Source organism: Lactuca saligna, chromosome 8 (assembly GCF_052625555.1).
Source record: "Lactuca saligna cultivar CGN05327 chromosome 8, ASM5262555v1, whole genome shotgun sequence".
NCBI lineage: Eukaryota > Viridiplantae > Streptophyta > Magnoliopsida > Asterales > Asteraceae > Lactuca > Lactuca saligna.
The window spans coordinates 26,055,611-26,067,462 of record NC_136424.1 but is presented as its reverse complement, the minus strand read 5'-3'; positions in this window follow the sequence as shown (position 1 = coordinate 26,067,462).

Sequence of the window (11,852 nt, the reverse complement as noted above, 5' to 3'; positions counted from 1 at the left end):
TTTTTAATGTGTTTGGAATTGGATTAATTATGATGCTTTGACCTAACTCTAACTTATATATTGTTTTGTTAAGCTCTAGATTCCAAAAATGAAAGTTGTCAGTGACACTAAAGACCTTAAAGAAGACCTTAATTATCAATAAATGTAGGATGATATGACAATCAATTTATGTGTTATAATTCATATGGATAGCGATTTTACTTTTCATGTCATTGTTATTTATTTCTTTTTTTGTTTGCAGTTTCTTGCAAAAACTTTGGATGTTGTTCAAGACATTGATTGGGTCATTTCTCTTGGAAATGCTTTTGCAAAGCAGTATGAGCTTTATACATATGATGATGAGCATTCTGCACTACTTCACAGGTATGAACTCATTATCATTATCATTACATTTTTTTAATTAAATTAGCTTATTGAGAGTATTCTTCTCCTACAGATGTCTTGGTATACTTCTTCAGAAAGTTGATAACATGACTTATGTTCGTGATAAAATCGTCTGGATGTACAAACAAGCAAATAATCTAGATTTCAAGTATTCCAGCACCTTGATAATTATTACATTGGTATGTTTCACATTTAACCCTGTTTTCTAATATTGTTTTGGTTGAACATGTTATTCCTCAAATTTTAACAGATTCTTGAATTGTGACGCACCCCTGCAGCTTTCTGAATGCAAGCTTATTTTGGTGCTGGATTAAGTGGAGTTCTGGCTTGGTGTCTGCGAGTGGGAAGGAACCAACCCAATGCCCCCGGAGTTCTGGCACCTTCCATCTTTACTTCCTATGTATCCAGGTTAATCTAATCGTATTAATTCATGTCTCAAAGTGTGTATTCCAATATCAGGTATCATGATTTGTGTATTTATAAAATTTTGAAATAGGGTCTTGTTCAATGCTTTAGCTGTGTTTGCTCTAAGGGAGATCAACTTATCAAAAGTAAGTTACTTTTTCACCCTTTTATTTAATATTTTTGTGATTGAATGAAAGTCTTAATGAAAGTAATTGACAACCCTTTCTTTGTAAATGATGTTGTGATTGTGGGAGAGGTGTTGTGTTTTTCTCTGTTGCTAGGTAACCTTCTCAACAACAACATTCTACTTAAGCAGGTGAGTAATCAAGATTAAGGGAGACTTGTAATCATGTTTGACATTCCTTTCCAGTAACAAAAACAGAGTTGTATGATTATTTGTTATTTTTATAGGAATGTATAACCCATGTTAGCAATGTATTATTTTTGTTTAACATTTGAATGATTCTTTGTATGACATTATAATTTGTGCAATTTATTTTATTTTTTGAGTATGAAATTTTATTTTATATTATGCAATGGATTGTATTTTTTGTATATGGTATTTTATTTCTATTATGAGAAATTAAATGCAAATTTAATTTAAAAATTAATAAATATATAAATTTATTTTTTTTAAACATTTAAATTTACGATACGCAAAAATGTGTGTCGTCTTCATTTATGACATGGCCTTTCTTGACATGGGCTTTCTTGATACGCATTGCGTGTCATTAACACACGTGTCGTCTTCCTTTATGATAGGGCCTTCCTTGATACGCATTGCGTGTCGTAAACGCGCGTCGTAATTGCACATCGTAAATGAGCGTCGTAAATGTGCATCGTCTCTCTTTATGACAGGGCCTTCCTTGACACGCATTTGCGCGTCTTCTGAGCCTTTTACGACGCACAATGAGCGTCGTAAAAGGCTATTTTTCTAGTAGTGATTTGTCTATCCAATTGTTCTGATGCCATGCAACCCAAATGAACCATGCTACTCTTGGGTCAAATACATACCAATTATAGTTATGGTCTTAAACATCTAATCCAACAGTATCCCACTTGGATAAGTCTAATAACTATTATTGCAAGTATGACTCTGCAACCCGACTAGCAATCGTAACTCTTAAAGCCACTGTCGAAATCTAACCCAGTCGATGACGTGTCCATTAGATAAGGGATCATATATATTCCTCCATTCTAGATATTATATAGACTGAGGCATGGATTATAATTATTCTCTCTGTCTATCTATTCTTTCCCGATTTCCGATTTATGACGACCGACTAATTGAATAAATCAAATTAGTCTAGGCTTGGCCAATCACTTAGGGTTGTCATCATTAAATCATAGAGGGGCCCATAAATATCGCTTTTAACCACATGGGGGTAAAACGAACGCATAATCTTCGACCCAAATGCTCACTTGTACTTACTCATCAAATTACACAGAACGATATGTTTTATAACAACCAAGTTACTGGTGCGTTTTAGAGGTGGCAAAAATTGACACGACACGAAATAAATAAGTTTGGGTAAGATATTTCAACCCGTTTAAATAAACGTGTTGATACGACACGACACGAAAACTAAATGGGTAAGGTTAGGGTTGAGAATTTCAACTCGAATATGACTTGAAAATGATCCGTTTATTTATATGCAAGTTTTTTGAATTATTTAAATAATCTAGAAAGATACAAAACCAAAACCATAAGTAAAAGAAAACCTTCGAATTGACTTGTTTTGTAATCTTGAAATAACTTAGCCGTTTAGATCAAGACTTCATTTTGGTTTTTCCATTCTCTCCGAAACTACCCAGTCTCTTTCACCACTCTCACATCCACATGACTTTATCATCCGCCTCCCCAACTCCCACTCTTTTAGTTTTGTTATCTGAACTTACTATGACTTCATCTATTCTGCCTCCAAACTTTTAGTTTTTCCTTTCCGCCTTCCCAACTCCTACTCTTTCAACATGCTCAATTTTTTAACCTCACATGACACAACATATTTCAAGGTATAGCCCTAACTAGAGGTGGCAAAAATTGACACAACATGAAATCCGACATGAACCCGTCACGAAATAAACAGGTTTGGGTAAGATATTTCAACCCGTTTAAATAAACGTGTTGATACGACACAACACGAAAACTTAATGGGTAAGGTTAGGGTTGAGAATTTCAACTCGAATATGACTTGAAAATGATCCGTTTATTTATATGCAAGTTTTTTGAATTATTTAAATAATCAAGAAAGATACAAAACCAAAACCATAAGTAAAAGAAAACCTTCGAATTAACTTGTTTTGTAATCTTGAAATGACTTAGCCGTCTAGATCAAGACTTCATTTCGGTTTTTCCATTCTCTCCCAAACTACCCAGTCTCGTTCACCACTCTCACATCCTCATGACTTTATCATCCACCTCCCTAACTCCCACTATTTTAATTTTGTCATCTGAACTTGCTATGACTTCATCTATTCTTTCTCTAAACTTTTAGTTTATCCTTTCCGCCTACCCAACTCCTACTCTTTCAACATGCTCAATCTTTTAATCTCACATGACACGACATATTTCAAGGTATAGCCCTAACCCGAAACCCGACACGAAATCGACACGAAAATAAATGGGTTGACATGACACGACACGTTAATTAAATGGGTCGAGTTAGGGTCAAGCACTTTCAACCCGTTTAGTGTTTCGACACGACTCGAACCCGACACGACACGAAATGATTACCACCTCTAGTGCGTTTACATATGCCAATGTGCAACCAACTCGCAACTACAACTCACACGTCTCCGTTTGGAGAATATAAGATATTATCATCTCATGATCACTCATGATAAAATCCATGAAGTGATTCAAATGAGTGTGGGTTGAATCCTATACTCGAATCTTATTCTTGGAGCAGTCATGAACACTGTAGCCACTTTGTCCTATACAAACTATAGACCCGTTCATGACAGTCTTGCTTCAATACCTACCTCCAAAGTATGATTGGCCGAGGATGGTTTGAATAACCTAGTTACTCGAGAAGTCAAAACATACAAAGTGAAACACAAGAATAATACTAATCCTATTTGGAACCAAAACCTTTGAGCCATATTGATTGCTCATCATTCATTGTATAATGTTTCAAATAATCAACTTAATACTTGAATTAAAAGAACAGTTATGCCATTCTCCAAGCATGCACACTATGTTTGTTTAAACAATAGTTATGCCAGGCTCTAAACATGCATATTATGTTTTTCTATGGTCCTTACTTTTTGAAATAGATCAATTGAAAAACATTTGAATGATGCTCATTTCACAATTCCAATGTCTTATTGTAAATGTAAGAATTCCAAATTCTTGTTATTTACTGAAATCTGTTAGATTCTAAACTTATATGAATTGATCCTTGTGTAATGACTTTGCACAAAAGTCACAGAGACTTAGCAACAAACATTACAAAGTATTCCAATGGAGAGAAATTCTATGGAAACGAAGACTCACATTCAAAGTACATTCCTTTGAACATCCTTCTTGCATTAAGTTTTCTAATCTTGACACAGACTTAAAGAATAACTTCCACCTTATGCAAACATTTCCATATTCCCATTTTGACTATCACTTCTGAACAAGAGTTGCCTCTTTTCAGAACATGTCAATATGATCCCGTTCCAATATTTACACCATACTTCCAACTGTTCATGAGCAACCAATCTTTGGTAAATCTCATATTGTCCTCGATAGTTGTTTAATCATTTTAGTCATATCCAGTTCTAGTCCCTTTTCCCTTTAAATGCCCTAGGCATTTGGAAAATTTAGAATGGATAAATATTATAACACATGTAATCGATCTTATACCCGAAGCATATAGGACACGATTCATTATGTCTTACACAAAGACATGATACTTGACTAGCCTTTTGCTACAATAGTTTTTTATTTTCCATGTTCTCACAATTCAAACTATAAAGAGGGATGTTGTAATCATAATTGAATTTTAAGAACGCAATATATATATATATATATATATATATATATATATATATATATATATATATATATATATATATATATATATATATATATATATATATATATATATATATATATATATATAGAATTTCATTATGTTGAACCATTCCAACATAACATTCATGTATATATTTTACTAAAATTGATTAAAATCTCAATTTAAGCTTTTCAAAATTGAAATGAAGTATGAATTCCTCTCCCTTAATCATAACAAGCAAATTTTCAACCCCTGTAACTTTTTGAATTGAAACTTTTGTTTTGTATAGCTAACATTGCTAATTTGCAATACTTAACATAATAATCATGCTCCCACTGACATGATGGTTATATCCTTATAAGCATAACACTTATGCTCCCACTAGCTTTGACATGTACTCAGAAATCAAATGGGCTTCTAGAAATCAATACTTTATTGACTTTCTTACCAAAATTCAGATTTCTGATACGAGATGCTTTGATAAGACTTTATCAAAATCATACACCTTTCCTTACATAGATCACATTTGTGTCTAAACAATTATGAATAGGGGTACCATAATCATTATGTTTAGACCTTTTTCCATTCTCACTAGTCCATGTTAGTGTGCCAGTTAACCACACACGCTCCACTAACGACTTTAAGAATGCAAACATCACAACTACTATCTACTTAAAATCTACTTAGTGAAAGTGTTTCCTCACCATCATTTTCATGAATCAGAGAGAAACCTTATGACACTTAGATTTTTTATGGTGTATGTGTTCCTATCCATTTGAATTTGCCAAACCATAATCATAAGACAAGGTTAGTGACAAATCCGAGCTCATATGGATTGAACTTGTTTAATCTTAATTTCTTGCCACTTGGCGGCACTATGCCTACCATTGCTTTCGAGTTGTTATGCATACAATTTAGAACTCATATGCACAGTCAACTTGACTGGAATGGGCACAAAAATAAGAATATATCAACACGATAGGTTACAAACCTTAAGTTGTGTGTTAGTGATCAACAACAAGTTTTATTCTTGATTATCTTGAAACTTTTCAAGATTTTTAAGACTCCCACTGTCATCTTGACATATAAGATTCTCTTGTCAAGAACTATTCCTTGACAAACAAATATTCAAGAGTTAGTGCGGATTCTTAGCAAGACAAACACTTCACATAATTGGTCTTAGTTGGTATTTGTCTTTTCCATGACATCACTACTTACCAATTTCAAATGTACAAAAGTAGAAAATTATTTTACTCTACATTTGATAAGTATTATAAGCCTTCTTAATATTATGTCACTCAAGGCACAGTCTTGGAGTATGACTCTAAGATTTGATTTTGGAACGAAGTATGACTCATCTTCTTGACTTAACCATTTTACCCATCCATAATTCCTTTTCTTAGCCATACAAATACACTAAAATATCATTAGATGATCAATTGTGACATGGTTTTTCATAATCATTAACATGATCATAAAACACGATACTAAAGTACTCTCTCATCTTTTCAGAATGGAGTAACTTTTATCTTTCTGTCTAATTTGATTCTTCTCATTCGTCCTGCCATACATTGAAACTTTTCCAATGTTTCAGAATTATACGTATACTTGTAAGCATAACCATATTTACTAAACTTTAGTAAATCATGAAAAATGGTCTTATTGTTCTTTGTGGTGGACCTGACCATCGCACATCAAAGTGTACCCAATCCAATTTTCCTTCACTTGAATTACATATACAACAAGGAATTAGTCGTAATTTCCCAAAGATGAAAATTCTCATTCATCACATAATACTAGTTGCATGATTCCAAGATACTATCCAACTCAAACTTGGGTGTTGAGAATCTTTCCTTATTTGGTAAATTTTGAAACTACCACAAACGAAAGAATCAAACTCATATTGCTAACATGGAAACATACAAACATCAATTTCATAAATGAACTTATTAATACTATTTATCAGTAATACCAGTTGTTATACTGATCGATCTATGTATGAGAATAATCTCTAGGCTAGATTTGTGAGAGATTTAAAGTGAGCTTTCCAAACAGTGTATCTCTATATACCAAACGGGTCCTCCTTCTGATATAATCTTACCTTGTTGTTCTTTATTAGATATAAGTCAATATTCTTTTGGGATTATTAATAAATCTAAAAAAAGATTATAATGATTAAACTTTATAAATACAGACGAATATTAAGGCTTAGTGATATTTGTATTTAGGTCACTTAAAAGGAAAAACCAAAGTGCCAGTCAAGGATCTGACTTTTCTGCAAGTGTTCCACCTATATCAGGTGAGTGCACAGTTACTTTTATGAACATGATTTTAATACAAGTATTAACTAAAAGTATTAAATATATGTTTAAAGTTTAGGTGTGAATTAAATGATTACTGTCTGGAATATGTGTTAAATGTATATTTGATGACATACATTATGCGAACCAGATTTGGTTATATATATGTGTTGACGTGTATATTTGATATTATTACATGATAATATTAATAGAAGTATAATTAATTAAAAGATTAATATTAAATACCTGATACTTTGTGTTAATATATATATATATATATATATATATATATATACACACACTAAATTAGGATAATGTTATCTACATAGAGTTGGTATTAAAAGTTGATTACATGGATCGTAATCTAGTATAGTTTCTAAACTGAGACGTATAAAGGATGCTTAGTTCAAATTAAGTTGAATAAATAGGTAGTAAACAGACAAGGGATGTATGTGAGAATGGAATGGAGAGTAGAGCTTTATTTTATGTCATTATCATGTTCTAGGGTATGGGTTACATACTAGAGTTCACATAATAATTTTGATATTAGGTAGTTATGTTTCAGGGTGTGAGTGAGATCGAAACAGAGATGAGATTTTTGTTCCTGTGTCACTATCACGGGCCTGGTGCGGGTTCTGTATAAGTCATCTACCGGAGTAAGGTGACGAGGACCACCGACCATTCTCGCCATTTTGGTGGAATACTAGCAGACTCATTACCTGTAGGTATTAACGAATTATACTATCCGAGAATAAAGATTGTGTGTTCATTCTAGTACTCCATTATCATTTTGGTTTCCTTTTATGACATACATCAGCCAAGGAATCCCTTAGGTGTGTAGTCAAATCATGGTTGTAGAACTCGCTACTCGGCACCTGTTCGACCGACTACCGAGTAGCGAGTACTCGGGAGTACTCGGGGAGTACTCGGATTCGGTAATTCATGTAGAAATATTTTTAAGGAAATTATATATGTCAAAATTATAAGTTAAAAACAATATTTTATTGAAATATATAACAAAATTAGATACATGTGAGTTCACAAAAACTGAGAAACACAAAATGGTCTTACTTCATGAATAATTACTGAAAATTTTAGATATATATGTAGTAATAGTCACAAGAGTGTGTGTTAAATAACAAATCATTAAGTATATTACACATATTAATCACCGAGTTGGACGAGTTTTACAACACTGCTCGCTTGAATAAGCGGTCGATCGGGGAGTACTCGGATTCTGTAACTCGACTCGGTAAGGGGACGAGTACCGAGTACTCGGGCGAGTAATCGGCAAACTCGGTGAGTTTTACAACACTGAGTCAAATAGATGCTTTAAATGATTTTCAAATAAGGTGATTCTTCCACATGATCGTTGATTAGGATTCGTGAGGATTGACTGGGCGAGGTATACATGGGTACATTGTTTTATATATAACCTCATTGGATTATAGTGTTTGGAAATTGTTTCTTTTGCAGGTTTATTGATTATGGATTATTTTCATAATAACGTTGTAAGAATTAAAACCATATGTATCTCACAAAGTTTCCTAACCCAACCCACTCAATTTAATTTATATACATCACAAGTAACGGTGTTAAGACTGTTAGAGACCTGAATAGGATGCTGTGTGATTAAAAAGAAGATCCACAATAGAATTCAGAACCTCCAGGTCTTCATGTTGTAATATATGTATTGTATTGATTATAACATCTTTAGGTTTTGTGTATTTAAACAACATCTTTACTCAAGATATTTTAATAAAACGAGATAGTTTATGTAAAACTTTTTATTATACTGGGCTTTTCAGCAAACAAAGATATTATGGTTTTTAAAGCATAAAGATTTTTTTTGGTTATGAAAAATAGGGGATGTCACATTGGTGGCGGTGGTTACGGTGGTTGGTAACGGAGGTGGTGGTGGTGGTGGCGGAAGTGGAAATGATGGTTGGTGGCGGTGTTTGTGGTGGTTGGTGGTGGATTCATATATGAATATACTTACATTTATATTCATATATGAATACCACCCATCTTTCGTTGTGTAGATACGATCGAGTGTAGATACGATCGAGCCTGTTGCGGTAAAAATAAATGATTGATTGACAATGACTCCTTCATTCTCAATTTTTTTTCTCAACTGAACTTACCTCCCCCTCCTCTCTATCTATCTCTCTCTCTCTCTCTCTCTCTCTCTCTCTATATATATATATATATATATATATATATATATATATATATATATATATATATATATATATAACACTACGTAAAAAAGGAGAATTAGCGATTAGCGGTGACATGTCGCCGATAATACCCTCTATCGCCGCTAATGCTCTTGTCGCTGGTAAAATCATTTTTTTTTAATCAACGATTTTGGGTTCAAAAAACTGATACACAAAGACATTAAATGCAAAAAAAAAATTAAATAATAATATCCGATTAGGTACCAAATAGTGTTATAATTAATTTCATACACAAATAAACAACCAAAGTTTTGTAATTCTAACAAGTAGCAAAGTGTCACGACAAGTCTAAAATACAAAACACAAACGAATTATCCGACGAACCATGACCTCTGTTCCCTTTGTTTCCTCTTGGATCTTTCCCAGTTGAAAAAATTCATAAAGCTAATTCCTACACGTCTAGTCATTGAGCATTGATAGAAGATCTTCCAACTACAAAATAAATAACGACATATATAAACGTATACGTTAAATTATCAAACATAAACAAAAACTAAAAATCAACATACATTTATTGATGCCGAAGTACATTGCTATTTTTAAACTAGGGACGAAAAACTAAAGTATATTGCTATTTCTTGCACTTAAAACATAAACATAATTACCAAATCAAGATGCATTTATTGATCATTATATAGATACATAAGACTTTAAAATCAAATAATCTTCTTTTTTGTGCTAAAGAACCTTAAATACAAGAAATACCAACGTACATTGCTATTTCATGCACTTAGATACAAGAAATACCACAAGTACATTGCTATTTCTCGCACTTAGAATAGAAACATAACTAGTAAATCAGCATGCGTTTATTAATGCCTAAGCACATTGTTATTTTTAATCTAGGGACAAAAAAAGTACATTGCTATTTATTGCACTTATAAACACAATTACAAAATCAACATGCATTTATTAATCATTATATAGATACATCTTTTATTGCACTTAAATACAAGAAATATCAAAAGTACATTGATATTTCTTGCACTTGGGACAAAAACGCAATTACCAAATCAACATGCATTTATTGATGCTAAATTGCTGTTTTTAAACTAGGGATAAAAAAAGTACGTTGCTATTTCTTGCACTTAAAATATAAACACAATTACCAAATCAACATGCATTTATTGATCATTATATGGATACATGAGACTTTAAATGTAAATAATCTACTTTTTTGTGCTAAAGAATCTTATATACAAGAAATATCAAAGTACATTGCTATTTCTTGCATTTAAATACAAGAAATATCAAAAGTACATTGCTATTTCTTGCACTTGGGATAAAAACACAATTACCAAATCAACACGCATTTATTAATTCCAAAGTACATTGCTTTTTTTAAACTAAAACAAAAAAAATAAAGTACATTGGTATTTCTTGCACTTGGGACAAAAACCAATTACCAAAGTTTTTAGAAAATAATCACCACATAACAAAATTACCAAATCGATATGCATTTATTAAAATTAAATAATTTATTGTACCTGTGATGGTTGTGATGTTGTTGTGGTCGTTGCGATGTCTGTGCAATTGGTGGGACATTAGAAGGTTTTTGGCTGACGCCTCTGATATGGACACGTCGTTCACCTAATACTCTCTTGAAAGTAGCTCTTTCTTGAGCAGGTATTAACTCTCTTTCACCTTCTGGCCATTGTGTTTGTTCTAAGAGCTCTTCCACTAACCGATTATTTATTTTCCAAAAGTGATTAACAATTAAGTATAAATAAACACTTAATTATAATATAAAATAATAATTAAATACTTATGTATTGTTGTTCCGCCTCGACACTAACAAATACACCATTCCTATCGCTATGAGCATTGCAAAACATTTTCACTCTTTTTAGGTTCTGTTTAACATTAAAAATTAGATTATATTTTAAATAAATAATTATATATATATATATATATATATATATATATATATATATATATATATATCATACGTTACCTTCTTATAACTAGTACTGCTATACGAGCTCAACCCCACACGATTCACGGTCGTTTGCATTCCACAGACTTGTTTGTTCCTTTATGAGCAACTACTTGTTAATCTGTTTGGAAATACTCAACTTTTTCCTCCAATTATCAACCTCCATATCATATGGGGGGGGGGGGTAGCTAATTCTCTTGGGATATCCTTATACGCTCGACTTTCAAAAAATATTCTTTTACATCAACTTTACGCTCTCGACAATCTTTTAACAAAGCCACTTCAAAACTCTCTAACAACAAGCTGTGTGTGGATCCATGGACATCCGATCCAAATCAAACTTTGTCTACAAAAATAAAAAGTAAAGTTAGCTAAGTAAAAACCAATGATACTTAACCATATAAAATATTCATATATAAATAATTTACCACTAAATGTTGTTTTACTGTATCCTTTATCACAGGGAAGCTTTTTTCCATGTCCATTTATCAAAAGTAACCATCCGCCACATTATTTTCCCAACTTCGCCTGCAAACATGTCATTCGGCTCTCCTACAAGATCATATGTCATATCCGTATCATAGTC